Here is a 13,743-nt window from a genome sequence, read left to right as displayed (position 1 = left end):
TGTGTGAAAAAGCCTGTGTTTCACGCAGCGGTACTGCCGAGGTCTTGGAGGATATGCTGAAGGGTATATGAGTATCTGAAATATACCCTCAAGAAGATATTATTTAACATTACATGCTGGTGAGTGTGTATTCTTTACCAAAGCAGCATACGACTTTGCTTAAGCAGTGTACAGAAGATTTTGGGACCACCCATATTGCTATATGTTCATCTTTCACAAATCATTCTTCCATTTTCACCTCCACTAGCATAAGCCACAGAAGACCTGGGGGATGTAATCCTAAATAGAGAATGACACATCCCTGCGGGATCTCTCTATCCCCGTTCCGTCTCGTCCCCACGAGCTCAGTCCCTGCTCCATTCCTACAAGCTCCGTCCTCATCTGCACAAGATTCAAACAGTTTAAAATCATAAGTGTTTGAGGCTTGTGCAGTTAAGGCAGAGCTTTCAGGAATGAAACAGGGACAGAACTCGTGGGGAAGGGACGAAGATATTGAGATCCCACAGGGACAAATTTGTCCCCGTGTCATTCTCGAATCCTAAAGTCTTTTTCCTCCCTGCAGGGCGCTGAAGGGTTAAAGTTCTGAATTCACAATACCAGAAGCCAGACCAAGCACTGTTTGGTGTGCTTCCAGCAGTAGAAACCAAAGAGTATTGAGGAGAGGTAGTATTTTCCCTCAGCTTTATAAACACACAGTCTGTTTATTGCCTTCTTAAAAAAGAAACAGATTTATCATCTGTGATTACTAAATAAACCCTCAGATGAGTACAGAGTTCTGATCTACTGGGACTGAAGGCCTGACAGAGTATGACTATTCCAAGTGGCAAAAGAAAGCGAAGCTATGTTTGCAAAGATTTATTAGACATTTATTAACATCTTCAGCTGGCTCTTGATAAATATGGTGGTTCTAAAAGGTGAACCCCCCCAAAAAAAAAAATCTTTGAGAAGGAAGCATAGAAAATGAAGATGTTTCCAAACCATTTTACGAGTTTCGACTAATCTTACCATAAGTTTTGGATGACATACAACTTGCCAATTCCATAAACTCAAATTAAAAGCTGCTGGGAAGAAACACAACAGACATCTTGAAAAGACACAAATGTGGAAACCCTTCGAAACATTTTTAACTCAACATAATTCCAATTGACATTGACTTTATGGACTTTTGCCTAACTCTCAACCCAAATAAGCAACCACTGTCCTTTAAAGTACTTTATTGCCATTTCATTCATGGTTTTCTCACACTCAGTTCTCTTATTTATTAGTTATGTTTTTTGTTCTCTGTCATTCAAAAACATTTTCTCAATAAAATGTTTGAATTTAAAACAGGGGTGTCCAACCTGCGGCCCCGTGAAGTATTTTGTGCGGCCCTGGTCGAGGGTGATGCAGTGTTTTCCTATGCTGCCCCCGGGTGTTTACCATCCTGCCAGCTCCCTCCTCTGTCTTGCTGCAGCGTTTTCGCGGCCCCAGAAACATTTTTTCTAGCCAATGCGGCCCAGGGAAGCCAAAAGGTTAGACACCCCTGATTTAAAATGAAAGAAAATGTAGATATTGGCCTCTTGCTTAAGAAAAGGTCTTGTATGTGTTTGTGGATGGAGTTTGGGCCTGGAGGCTTCTCTTCAGCTGTGTTTTGTGAGACGCTGGAAGCTGCTGTTGAATAAACAGAGCGTTTAAGTCGATTATGAACTCTTTGGTTACAGAAAAACTTAATTGTTGTTGTGCTGGAAGAAATTACAGCCTTTGAGTGTTACAAACTTTGCTGCTCGGGTTGGGTGATGTGTGGGAGGCTGGGCCACTTCCTATAACAGCTAGAACAAAAATTTATAAATTTATCAACTGGATGAGGGAGTTGGACCTCAATGACATCATTAAGACATTGGGGTAGTATCTGTCCTGGCAAGAGTTAGGGTCTAGCCAAAGGGGCCTACTTAAACACAGAAACATGACGGTAGATAAAGGCCAAATGGTCCATCCGCAACATCCACTATCTCGTCCTCTCCCTATGAGATCCCACGTGCCTGTCCCATGTCTTCTTGAACTCAGACACAGTAGTCTTTGTCTTTACCACACATCTTTATCTTTATTGGAAGCATCTACCACTCTTTTCATAAAAAAGTATTTCCTCAGATTACTCCTGAGCCTTTCACCTCTTAACTTCATCCAATGCCCTCTCATTTCAGAGCTTCCTTTCAAATGAAAGAGACTCGACTCATGTGCATTTACACCACGTAGGTATTTAAACGTCTCTATCATATCTCCCCTCTCTCGCCTTTCCTCCAAAGTCTACAGATTGAGATCTTTAAGTCTGTCCCCATATGCCTTATGATGAAGACCACATACCATTATAGTAGCCTTCCTCTGGACCGACTCCATCCTTTTTATATCTTTTTAAGGTGCAGCCTCCAGAACTGTACATAATATTCTAAATGAGGTTTCACCAGAGTCTTATACAGGGGCATCAGTACCTCCTTTTTCCTACTGGAAATGCCTTTCCCTATGCAGCCTAGCATCCTTCTAGCTTTTGCCGTCACCTTTTCAACCTGTTTGGCCACCTTAAGATCATCACATACAATCCCACCCAAGCCCCGCTCTTCTGTCGTACACATAAGTTCTTCACCCCTAAACTGTACTGTTCCTTCGGGTTTTTGCAGCCCAAATGCATGACCTTGCATTTCGTAGCATTAAATTTTAGCAGCCAAATTTCAGACCATTCTTCGGGTCTTTCTTCATGTCATTCACCCCGTCCAGTGTGTCTACTCTATTGCAGTGTTTGGTATCCGCAAAGAGGCAAATCTTACCCGACAGCCCTTCGGCCCATAGCAGATTCCAGGTGGGCCCCGATGACATGCCGGCGAGGAGGCTGACTGCCTACAGGACGTGCCTCTCACCACAAGAGTTATGTCCTATATGCAGTCAGCCAGTGCCTCTCCTCCTTACCAGCGTCTCGTCGGGACACACCTGGAATCTGCTGCGGCAAACTACAGTTTGCGATACACTGGTACACAATCTTCTCATCAATGGTTAAATTTGCATTTAAAGCAAAGCTCATATATTTAAAAAAAAAAAAAAAATGAGAAAAGAATTTCAGTGTCTAGCTGGAGAAGCAATCCTGTGGGGAAGCTGAGGTTTAAATCCAGCAGCCTTGCCAGCAGGAATTTACTGCTGGATTTGATTTAGCAGAAAGGAAGGGAAAGGCCTTAGGTTTAACCTCCTGAGCTGTGCTGCGTCCTCCCCACCCCAGCCTTGGAACACAGGGAGCCCTTTCATTGGCTAAGAGGACGAGTGCAGGGGGGTGGAAGGGGTATTACATCATGGTTCCAATCCAACCCATTTCCTGTTGCTGGAGCTCCTAATTCTAAACAGATCCTTCTTTCAGCAGTTGCAGTCGAAAAGGAGACTGGGCCCCATCGGATCCCCCCTCCCCCCTCTCAAAACATAATCCTAGCTTCTTTCAAACCATGTGAAGGGCCAAGGAGAGGACAGTTAGCCTATCTCCAGCGTTTAGAATCATAAGCAAGTGAAACAATCACACCTCAACATCCTTTTCCACTTACTGTAGTGGCTAATACAGCCTCTTCCCCCCCCCCAGCCCCCACCCCCCGTTTACTTCTCAGAGCTGCTAAATTAATAATAACTATATTCTTATATATCGCCACACCACATAGTTCTAGAGCAGTGGTTTTCAACCTTTTTACACCTATGGACCGGCAGAAATATAAAAATTATTCTGTGGACCGGCATCGGTCCGTGGACCGGCGATTGAAGAACACTGGGCTAAGTCATGGGGCAGACCCCGCCCATCTCTACCCGATGTCCACCCCAGACCCCGCCCCCATAATAGTACTAATTGCACCTTGCACGTCCCGTGCCTCATCTGGAAGCCTTCCCTGTGATGTTGCAACATCAGAGAGAAGGCTTCCGGTTCAGGCGCAGGACGCCCGTAGGAGCCTCTGCCTGTGGCTTTCTGCACTGAATCAGTGAGGAAGAGGGAGCTGGCTCGAAGATAACGCCGCATCGATCGCATCGTGGACCGGTGGTTGAAGAACACTGTTTTGGGCCTGATGCACGTGCTGGCCCTGTGGACCAGCAGGAAATTTCTGTGGACCGGCACTGGTCCGTGGATCGGTGGTTCTAGGCGGTTCACATCAAAGAGCACTGTACAATCAGTGAAAAATACAATTAACATGAAAGTACATTCAGGAAAAGTCAAAATTGTGACCTACATTATCAATTTACAAATTTTCCAAACAAATCAGTTTTCAGCGACTTCCTAAAAGACGAATAAGAATAAGCCTGAGAAATAATGGTGCACAACCAGGAATTCATTTTGCCTGCCTGAAATGCAAATGATTGATCAAGAGATCTCTTATACCAACAAGATTTTATAGTTGGATAAGCAAACAAATGATTTCTTCGAGTGACCTTGTTCGGTTTATATTGTTCCAAACGTGAGGACAGGTAAGTTGGAGCCAGACCAAATAAAGCTTTGAAACAAATACAACCAAACTTAAACAATATTCTTGCCTCAAATGGCAACCAGTGTAACTGTTGATAAAATGGAATAACCTGGTCGTATTTTTTTTCAGACCAAATATCAAACGAACTGTTGGGTTTTGAATGATTTTTAATCTTTTAAGGAGCTTTTTATGAGGTCCCAAATACAGTAGTCAAGAACAGACAGGATGGAAGATTGTACTAATAACCGAAAAGATGTACTATCAAAATATTTTTTTATTGTTCGAATTACCCAGTTCCCGCCTGGAAACCATTTTGACCAATCCCAAAGTAAGTGGGATTTGTAGAGCCTGATCCTGCTCATTGAAATCAGTTCTGCCAGTCCCATGATGCAACATAATCCAGAACTCTCCCACCAGCTCCAGCCTGGAACTGGGTGACTTGACATCTCTGAATTTTAGCCCAAGGAGCAAGTAGGAAGGGGTTAATAATTCCTGTGTGATTCTAAATGCCAGTGGTGAGAAGGTCAAGGAATAAGGTTACCAGATTTTCCATTTTCCATTTGGAAAATCTGGACCCCTTAGACCCACCCCCCAGGCCTGTCCAGTTCCACCCATCCCCACCCCATTCCAAGCTTTTCAAAACCCAGACAAAGTGTCGGGTTTTGAAAAGCCGTCCGGGGAAATCCGGATATCTGGTAACCCCATCAAGGAACCAGGATGTGATCATTATGGGGGTAATTTTCATAGCCTTTACCCATATAAATTAGCAAAGCTGCCCAGGGTAGAGATTTAAGGCCTGGATGTATGACAAATCCATTCCCAGTGCATTATGGGAATTGAAGCTCTGCTTTCAACAGGTAAACTCTGGGACAACAACTAGAACACTGCTTTGGGTTGTAAATTCAAAACCAGGAGTGGCCAAACAATCTCCGTCCTTCAACTGGGTAACTTGCAGGGATGCTAAGTTCTCCAATTCCAGGCTGGCAATTTGGGGCAGTCCCAAGATTTCTGACCAACCTGTAATGCAGCCTGGGAAGATCAGCTCAACGTTTACAAAAAGATACTGAATTTCCTTAAAGTGTGCACGTATTTTTGACATTACAAAAAGCTGTTCTTGGGTGAGGGTCATGGAAGACACCTGGACATTTTACTTTCAAAAATGGGCAAAGTTAACAAAGTAACATAATAAATGACAGCAGATAAAGACCTGGATGGTCCATTCGGTCTGCCCAATAAGTACACACATTATAAATTCATGATTAAATTAAATTGTCTTTTTTCTTTGCTATTTCTGGGCCGGAGTTACCATCAAAGCTCACTCCAGCCTATCTAAACCATCCTAAATGACTGGAGTTCCCTTCGAAGCCCTCTCCATAAGAACATAAGAATTGCTGCTGCTGGGTCAGACCAGTGGTCCATCCTCCCCGGCAGTCCGCTCACGCGGCGGCCCCCAGGTCAAAGACCAGTGCTCTAAATGAGTCCAGCCTCACCTGCGTACATTCCGGTTTAGCAGGAACTTATCCAGCTTAGTCTTGAAACCCTGGAGGGTGGTTTACCCTACAACAGACTCCGGAAGAGCGTTCCAGTTTTCTACCACTCTCTGGGTGAAGAAGAACTTCCTTACGTTTGTACGGAATCTGTTCCGTTTTAACTTTAGAGAGTGCCCTCTCGTTCTCCCTACCTTGGAGAGGGTGAACAACCTGTCCTTATCTACTAAGTCTATCCCCTTCATTATCTTGAATGTTTCGATCATATCCCCTCTCAGTCTCCTCTTTTCAAGGGAGAGGAGGCCCAGTTTCTCTAATCTCTCACTGTACGGCAACTCCTCCAGCCCCTTAACCATTTTAGTCGCTCTTCTCTGGACCTTTTTGAGTAGTACTGTGTCCTTCTTCATGTACGGTGACCAGTGCTGGATGCAGTACTCCAGGTGAGGGTGCACCATGGCCCGCTACAGCAGCATGATAACCTTTGCCGATCTGTTCGTGATCCCCTTCTTTATCATTCCTGGCATTCTGTTCGCCCTTTTTGCCGCCGCAACTCATTGTGCAGACGGCTTCATGCTAAACTGAACAACCATATACGGGAGACAGACTGCGCAAGTCTGCCCAGTTCCGGCTCTGGTTCTTCAAATTATACCCTTCGTTTTCTGATTAGAGATCCTCTGGGTTCATCCCACCCTTGCTCTCCGCCACCTCTCTCGGGAGGGCGTTCCAGGCATCCACCACCATCTCTGTGAAAAAAAAAAATCTCCCAGCATTCAGTGGCGTAGCGAGGGTGAAAGGCGCCCCTCCCCCACCCGCTCCTTCCCCGATCCCCCCTGCCGCAAGCACCCCCTTCCTTTGTACCTCTAGTTGTTCACCGCTGCGAATGTGCTCCTTGCGACCCCGTCATCTCTCCTGCTGACATCACATACTATGCCCCAGAAGTGACATCAGCAGGAGAGACGACACAGTCACAAGGAGCAGGTTAAAGTTATTGCTCGCGTCGGTGAACAACTAAAGTTACTGGGGGAGGGAAGGGAAGTGGGCTGCGTGTGTGGCGAGGGAAGGAGTGGGAAGAGGAGGAGTGCTGGGGCTCCCGAGGTAGACTGCCCATCCCCCTTGCTACTGCTAACATTACTCTTAAGTCTACCACCCCACAACCTCAATTTATGCCCTGTAGTTTTACCATTTTTCCTTCTCTGGAAAAGATTTGGTTCTGTATTAATAGCTTTTAAGAATATCTCTCATATTTAGACCTTGCAAGTTATCCCATGGTATCCGTGCTAATGCTGGGCCGGACCCAGAACCTGTCTACATCAGTTTATACAAACACAAATATCGATTTCTATTCCACAATGTGCCAATATGGTCTGATGAGGATTAGAAAAGAAACACGAACGTTTCTAGGAAAAATAATGAACTTAACCACACAATTAAATCATTACTTGCAAAAACTAATCAAACCACTTCCGCCATATACTAGTTAGTACAACTAGGATGCAAATTACAATCAATTAAGAATTGACTAACCATGAGTGCTTCTTAACAGAACTGGTCCACACTTGAACAATTGATGAAGTAAAAAGGTTTTTAGCTTATTTCTAATACCCAGATAGGAGGGGTGGGGGGTGCTGAAAAGTTCTCAGCCCAACCAACTTCTTAAATTCTAAGCATTATTTTGCCACTGTAGCTGAAAAGTGTTATCTTATTTCATTAAGAGCCAATTTGCAGAAACAAAATTCTATGTTTTGACATTGTTTCCGATCATTGATTGAACCATATCCACCTCATTCTCTTCTTGGTTGGGCTGAGAAATTTTCACCACCCCCTGCAGCAACATTCCAGAGCTGAAATTGTGATGTCATAATGCCTCATTCCACCAATAAGAGCCAACCTCATAAGTGATGTCACAATTGCTTGATTGTCCTAGAATTGGCTCACATTTATTACATAGGAGGTTCTCAGCCCAACCATCCAACTTCCTAAATTCTGAGTGTTTTTTGTCACTTATGTTCTTAAAAGAATGTTATCTTATTTCGTTAAGTGCCAATTTGCAGAAATAAAATTCTATGTTTTGACATTGTTTCACACCATTGATTGAACCATATCCACATCATTCTCTTCTTGGTTGGGCTGAGAACTCTTCAGCCCTTCCCCCCTCATAATCATTTTTTAATCTTATGGAAGAAGCTAAAGAAGTCCATGATAAGGAAATGATTGCACTAGCTTTGTCGGCACAAGAACCAAAGGGAAGAAGCTGGTGGCAGGAGCAATCCAAGGGGTACCAAAGAAGAGGCATCCTTAGCGAGCTCCCCCCTATCGGGAAAGGACGAGGAACTGAGAACAGGGAGGGGGAGTTGAAAGAATGAGGGGCAGCACTGGGCCAAGGAGGAGAAGTTGAGACAGCTCAGATTTAAGAAAGGTGAGAGGGTGGGCGTGGAATGAAGGCCATTCCCCTCCCCTACTCCTTTCCCTCAATCTGAAACCTTGTATTTTTTTTAATCACTGCTGTTTGGTTCCAGTTCCAAAGTCTACATATTGAGATCTTTAAGTCTGTCCCTATATGTCTTATGACCATTTTAGTAACCCTCCTCTGTTCTCCATCCTCCCCCCTCTCAGCTTCTGTGAATGCAACAGTCTGGCTCCTAACAATTATTTACAGTGTTCCAACATCTGGAAGGAAGTGAGCACCTCTTTCCACTCAGAGCCTGCCTAGTGCATCACTCAGCCTGGAAAAGGGTGGGGGGGGGATTCCTGGAGTGGAGCCTGCCCACACTCAGCCATCACAAAATCTTCTTCCCTGAGCATCTCCCACCGCCTCCCCGTCAAGATGAAGCCAAAAGCAAGGCCAGCTTTCTGCAAGGAGTAGCAAAGAGCCAAGACACTTAAGGACCGGTGAGTCTAGGATCAAATCCCTCTGCCAAGCGCTGAAGGGGATTTGGTTTGTTTAAATTACACGTTTGGGAGTTTCTTTTAACTCTGGGAGGGTGTTAGCAGCCCCCGTCCCCTGGCTTCTCTCAGTAGCAAACTAGAAGTTCGTGGATTTGGGTAAAAAGAAAGCTGTTTGTCGTTGTTTTGTGGATTTGGTGCCAAGCCAAATGCTTGGACGTTTGCATTCTTTTGTATCAAAAAGAGAATTTGAATGGTATGCATTTGGCTGTTGATTTTGTCCTAGGCTCCAGGAAAGACAGGCTGAACTCCAGTTTTTGTCCCCTTCCCCCCACCACCTCACAAAAAAAAAAAAATGCTTAGTAAAAATGGCAAAAAGTATTTAGCTAAAAGAAGCAGGTCTGTTTCCTAAAGCTTAGCACAGGGCATGCCGATATCAGGAGAGTGCAAAGGGCTTACGCCCCTCCGATACCCATCTGAACTCAGATTCCCTATCTATTGTAATCTTCCCACACTGAAAACAGCTACAATTTACTGAGGTTTTTTGAAGGATTCGATGTATGCAGGGCAGGATCTGTAATTTTGCAAGCAGTGCTGCTTGCCCAAAGCTTCCCTCTGACGCAGCTTCCTGTTTCCGCCTGGGCACATGGTGGGGTGAGGCGGGGCAGGAGGCCCAGTGTACTTGTGTGCCTAGGGGCCCTCGATGAATTATTCCCGTTGCCTTTCTTACCTGCATTGCTTGCTTGTCTTACTTTCCGTCGATGGGAGGGGGGCCCAAGTGGCCGATCGATGCTGGAGGGGCCCATCGCTGTTTGGAAAAAACAATGTTGATGCCCTCCTTCATCGGGCCCCCCTGACCATTTCGGGCCCTAGGCACGTGCCTACTTGGCCTATTGGTTAATCCTGCCCTGGATGTATGTTTAGGTTTTCCCATACAATAGGCCAAAATTGGTTGTATTTCATGTACCCAGATCATAGTGGCCCCGGATGAGAAGTGAAACCAGCCCTATATGTATTTATCCTATCCAGAGGCTTAGCGAGGGTGAGAGGTGCCCCTCCCCCGCCCCCACTCCTTCCCCGATCCTGCCTGCCCCGTGTCTCCGTCCCTTCTACCTCTAGTTGAAGTTGTTGCTTGTGGCAACGTGCTCCTCGTGACCCCTTCGGCCTTCCCTCTGACATCACTTCCTATGCGTGACATCCAGAAGTGACGTCAACGGGAGAGCAGACGGGGGTCGCGAAGAGCCTTTTCTTGACCGCTGCAAACAACAGCTTCAACTAGGTATAGGGGGAAGGGGAGGAATGGGAAGAGGCGGGGAGGGGGGGCAGAGAGGAGGAGGGGTGCTGGTGCCCCCCCAACATGCCGCCCAGGGCGGACAAACCCCCTTACTATGCTTAGTCACTTTTTAGATCAGTTGACTAATACCCACTGAAAAAAGAAAGAGCATAATGGGAGAAAGCATTTCGTGTTAAAAATGATGTCATAATCTGCAGGTTTTGAGACACTCTAGCAAGATTATCCATAGTGACCTGTAATACTGATCCAAAATATAGCGGTTAGAATGATCTATGGTCTTAAAAAGTACGATCATGTAACTCCATTTTATTGTGAGCTGCATTGGTAGCCAATGGAGGCTTGTGTTTTGTTCAAGTTAGGTTGCTCTGTCTTATGTGGTTGACAGATTTTCTTTAGCATCTTATAAATACAGTAGGAAACCTCATGCCCTGTTTACCTTTCCGTCCATGCAGGGCTGTAAAAGTAAGAAATTTCACGACCAAATTCTAGCATTCCAAACGGCTTCACATGATAAAGAATTTCGATTATTATTGCTTGAAGCCCATTCTTACAAACATTTCAGAACTCAACTGAAAACCTAGCTCTTTTCAAAATACTTGATCAAATAATTTCTCTCTAGTCATCCTTAAATTGTTCTTAATTTTTAAAAAAAATCTTTTGTAAACCGCATACAACTTATGGTTACGCGATTAATAATAATAACAACTTTATTCTTCTATACCGCCATAGTCGGATGACTTCTAGGCGGTTCATAGTGAAGAGAGCTGGACAATCAGTGAATTACAAAATGCATATAGCGAAAGTACAAAAATAAAACAGGGGAAACAAAACCACAAACTCAAAAGCACAGAACCAAAGTGGAATTGTCCCAGTCAGAATGGTGCACACCAAAAAAGTGTCTTTCAACTCATCTGATAAATTCAAATGCCTTTATTCATCCAAAATTCATCCAATGACTCAATAACCCGCCATGCACATGTTTCGGCCTACTCGGCCTGCCTCAGGAGTCTTATGAGTCTTCGAGTGTTTTTAAAGAACCATACAGGGTATAAAGATGCACAATCTCTCTAAACACTGCTTCGGAAAGACGTGAAGCAATTCAAATCGCTGTGACCTTGCTGCACATTTTTGGTGTACACCATTCTGATTGGGACAATTCCACTTTGGCTCTGTATAGTGAAAGTACAACATATTACACAAGAAATAGACAGAAGGAAATTTTAAGTGTAGTGTGACTTCTGTTTATGAGATAAATCTGTCAAATAGTACAGTTTTAATTTCTTTCCGAAAGGCGCCGTAGGTCAGCCAGACTCCATTGATTTACTTCCGTAACCACGATTGCTATTTGCTTGTATGATGTTATGTTATGTTAGGCCACTGAGCTGGTGTGGAATAGAGGTCTGCACGGGAACGGGGATCGCGGGAATCCTGCGGGATCCGTGGGGTTCCTGCGGGAATCCCCCCTAACCCATGGGACTCCCACAGGGACCCCCCTCTGGCCCAAGGGACTCCCACGGGGATGGAAGGCTTTGGAAGCAGGGTTCGTCCATATAATATAATGGACACGTCAGCCTTAGTAAAAGAGGGGGATTTATAAGTTAATTACCTGAACAGAAAACAAAAAAGGGTTCCACCAAAGAGATTCCACAAGGAAAATAGCAGCGCAAACACAAAAGAAACTGTGGAATTGATGATCCTGTCAGAAGTAATTGCTGCTTTTTATGGGGACGGGCGGGGATGGAGGTAATTCCTTGCGGGGATGGGTGGGGACGGAGAGGATCCTGATGGGGACGGGTGGGGATGGAGAGGATCCTGGTGGGGACGGGTGGGGACGGAGAGGATCCTGGCAGGGACGGATGGGGACGGAGAGGATCCTGGCGGGGATGGGTGGGATTTCTGTCCCCATGCAACTCTCTAATGTGGAAGGAATATTCATGAAAATTAACCCCAATGGTATTTCCATATGTTCCCTTTTAAAATGACAAACAACTAAACCCAAGTGATTTAGTATACAAGATATAACAACAAAATATTAAACTCGCTTAATGAGGTCAGTGCATATCCCTACAATCACTGTTTTAAAGACTTTTTATCTCTTTTATTTTATTTTAATTCAGGAAAGGCCTCAGAAAAGGAGCCTACGCACAGTCTTGTCATAGATCGGGATGTTCTGCGTAGTTTTAAGATGCTCCAAGCTCCAGTTATAGGTCCCAAAAACCTGAATTTATTTTTAATTTTATATACAATACTTTCATGAGTGTGGCTCTAATGCTTTTATTATTTTTTCTTCTTTAACTTCTATCTTGACTTATATTTAAAATGCTAGCCACGTTATTATATTTACTTTCATTATTTTTGGAATAGTTACTCTTCAGCAACATTTAAACACAATTTGAAATGCACTTCTCTTCTTTGAGAAAATTGATAGTTTTACTTATCTTAGAACTCATTTCTTAAGTAGCTGTTACTTCTCAGTGATAATCTCTCTGCCGTATCTATGCCGACGCAGGCCAGCGTTTCGCGGAATTTAAACTCTTTCCGCTGCGTCAGGGCCAATAATACAGCATCAAATCATGATTTTACTCGTGTCTACCATAGATTCTCAATGACCAATAGGAAGTACATACATCTACTGACCCCATGCTTAGGCATGGAAAACTTTACTGGTTTAGTTTTCAAATATATGATAATTGCAAATCCTGCCCAATCTCCCATACATACAAGCCAAACTTTGGCTTATACAGGGTGACATAGAAACATGATGGCAGAGGAAGGCCAAAAGGCCCATCCGCAGTATCCATTATCTCTTTCTCTCTCCGAGAGATCCCACGTGCCTATCCCAGGTCCTTTTGAATTCTTCTGGGAGACTGTTCTATGCATCTACCACCCTTTCTGTAAAAAAGTATTTCCTTAGATTACTCCGGAGCCTATCACCTCTTAACTTCATCCTATGCCCTCTCACTCCAAAGCTTCCTTTCAAATGAAAGAGACTCGACTCATGATTTACATTACGTAGGTATTTAAATTTCTCTATCATAGCTCCCCTTTCCCACCTTTCCTCCAAAATATACAGATTGTGATCGCTAAGTCAGTCCCCATTTGCCTTATGAAGAAGACCCTGCACCATTTTAGTAGCCTTCTTCTGGACCGACTCCATCCTTTTTATATCTTTTTGAAGGTGTGGCCTCCAGAATTGTACACAATATTCTAAATGTATGGGGAGAGTGTGGCGCAGTGGTTAAAGCTACAGCTTCAGTACTCTGAGATTGTGGTTTCAAACCCACGATGTTCCTTGTAACCTTGGGAAAGTCACTTAATCTCTCCATTGTTCCAGGTACATTAGATAGATTGTGAGCCCACTGGGAAAATGCTTGAGTACCTGAATAAATTCATGTTAACTGTGCTGAGCTCCCTTGGGAGAATGATATAGGAAGAATAAATAAAAAATAAGGTCTCACCAGAGTCTTATACAGGGGCATCAATACCTCCTTTTTCCTACTGGCCATGCCTCTTCCTATGCATCCTAGCATCCTTCTAGCCTTTGCCGTCACCTTTTCAACCTGTTTGGCTACCTTAAGTTCATCACATACAATCACACCCAAGTCCCGCTCTTCCGTCATGC

At 44.3% G+C, this 13,743-nt stretch overlaps 1 protein-coding gene across 2 annotated transcripts in view; it reads left to right on the top strand.

Annotated features, from left to right (window-relative positions):
• Positions 1-8,596: 8,596 nt before the first annotated feature.
• Positions 8,597-13,743, top strand: part of EVA1B (eva-1 homolog B) — a 39,724-nt gene continuing 34,577 nt past the window's right edge. For both annotated transcript variants that reach the window (XM_033953841.1, XM_033953842.1), the window contains exon 1: positions 8,597-8,833. The gene's annotated coding sequence lies outside the window, so the exon portion shown is untranslated. The remainder of the gene's footprint in view (positions 8,834-13,743) is intronic.

This window comes from Geotrypetes seraphini, chromosome 8 (genome assembly GCF_902459505.1).
Source record: "Geotrypetes seraphini chromosome 8, aGeoSer1.1, whole genome shotgun sequence".
NCBI classification, from domain to species: domain Eukaryota; kingdom Metazoa; phylum Chordata; class Amphibia; order Gymnophiona; family Dermophiidae; genus Geotrypetes; species Geotrypetes seraphini.
Note: the sequence above shows the minus strand (reverse complement) of the source record. Positions and strands in the feature narration are given on the sequence as shown.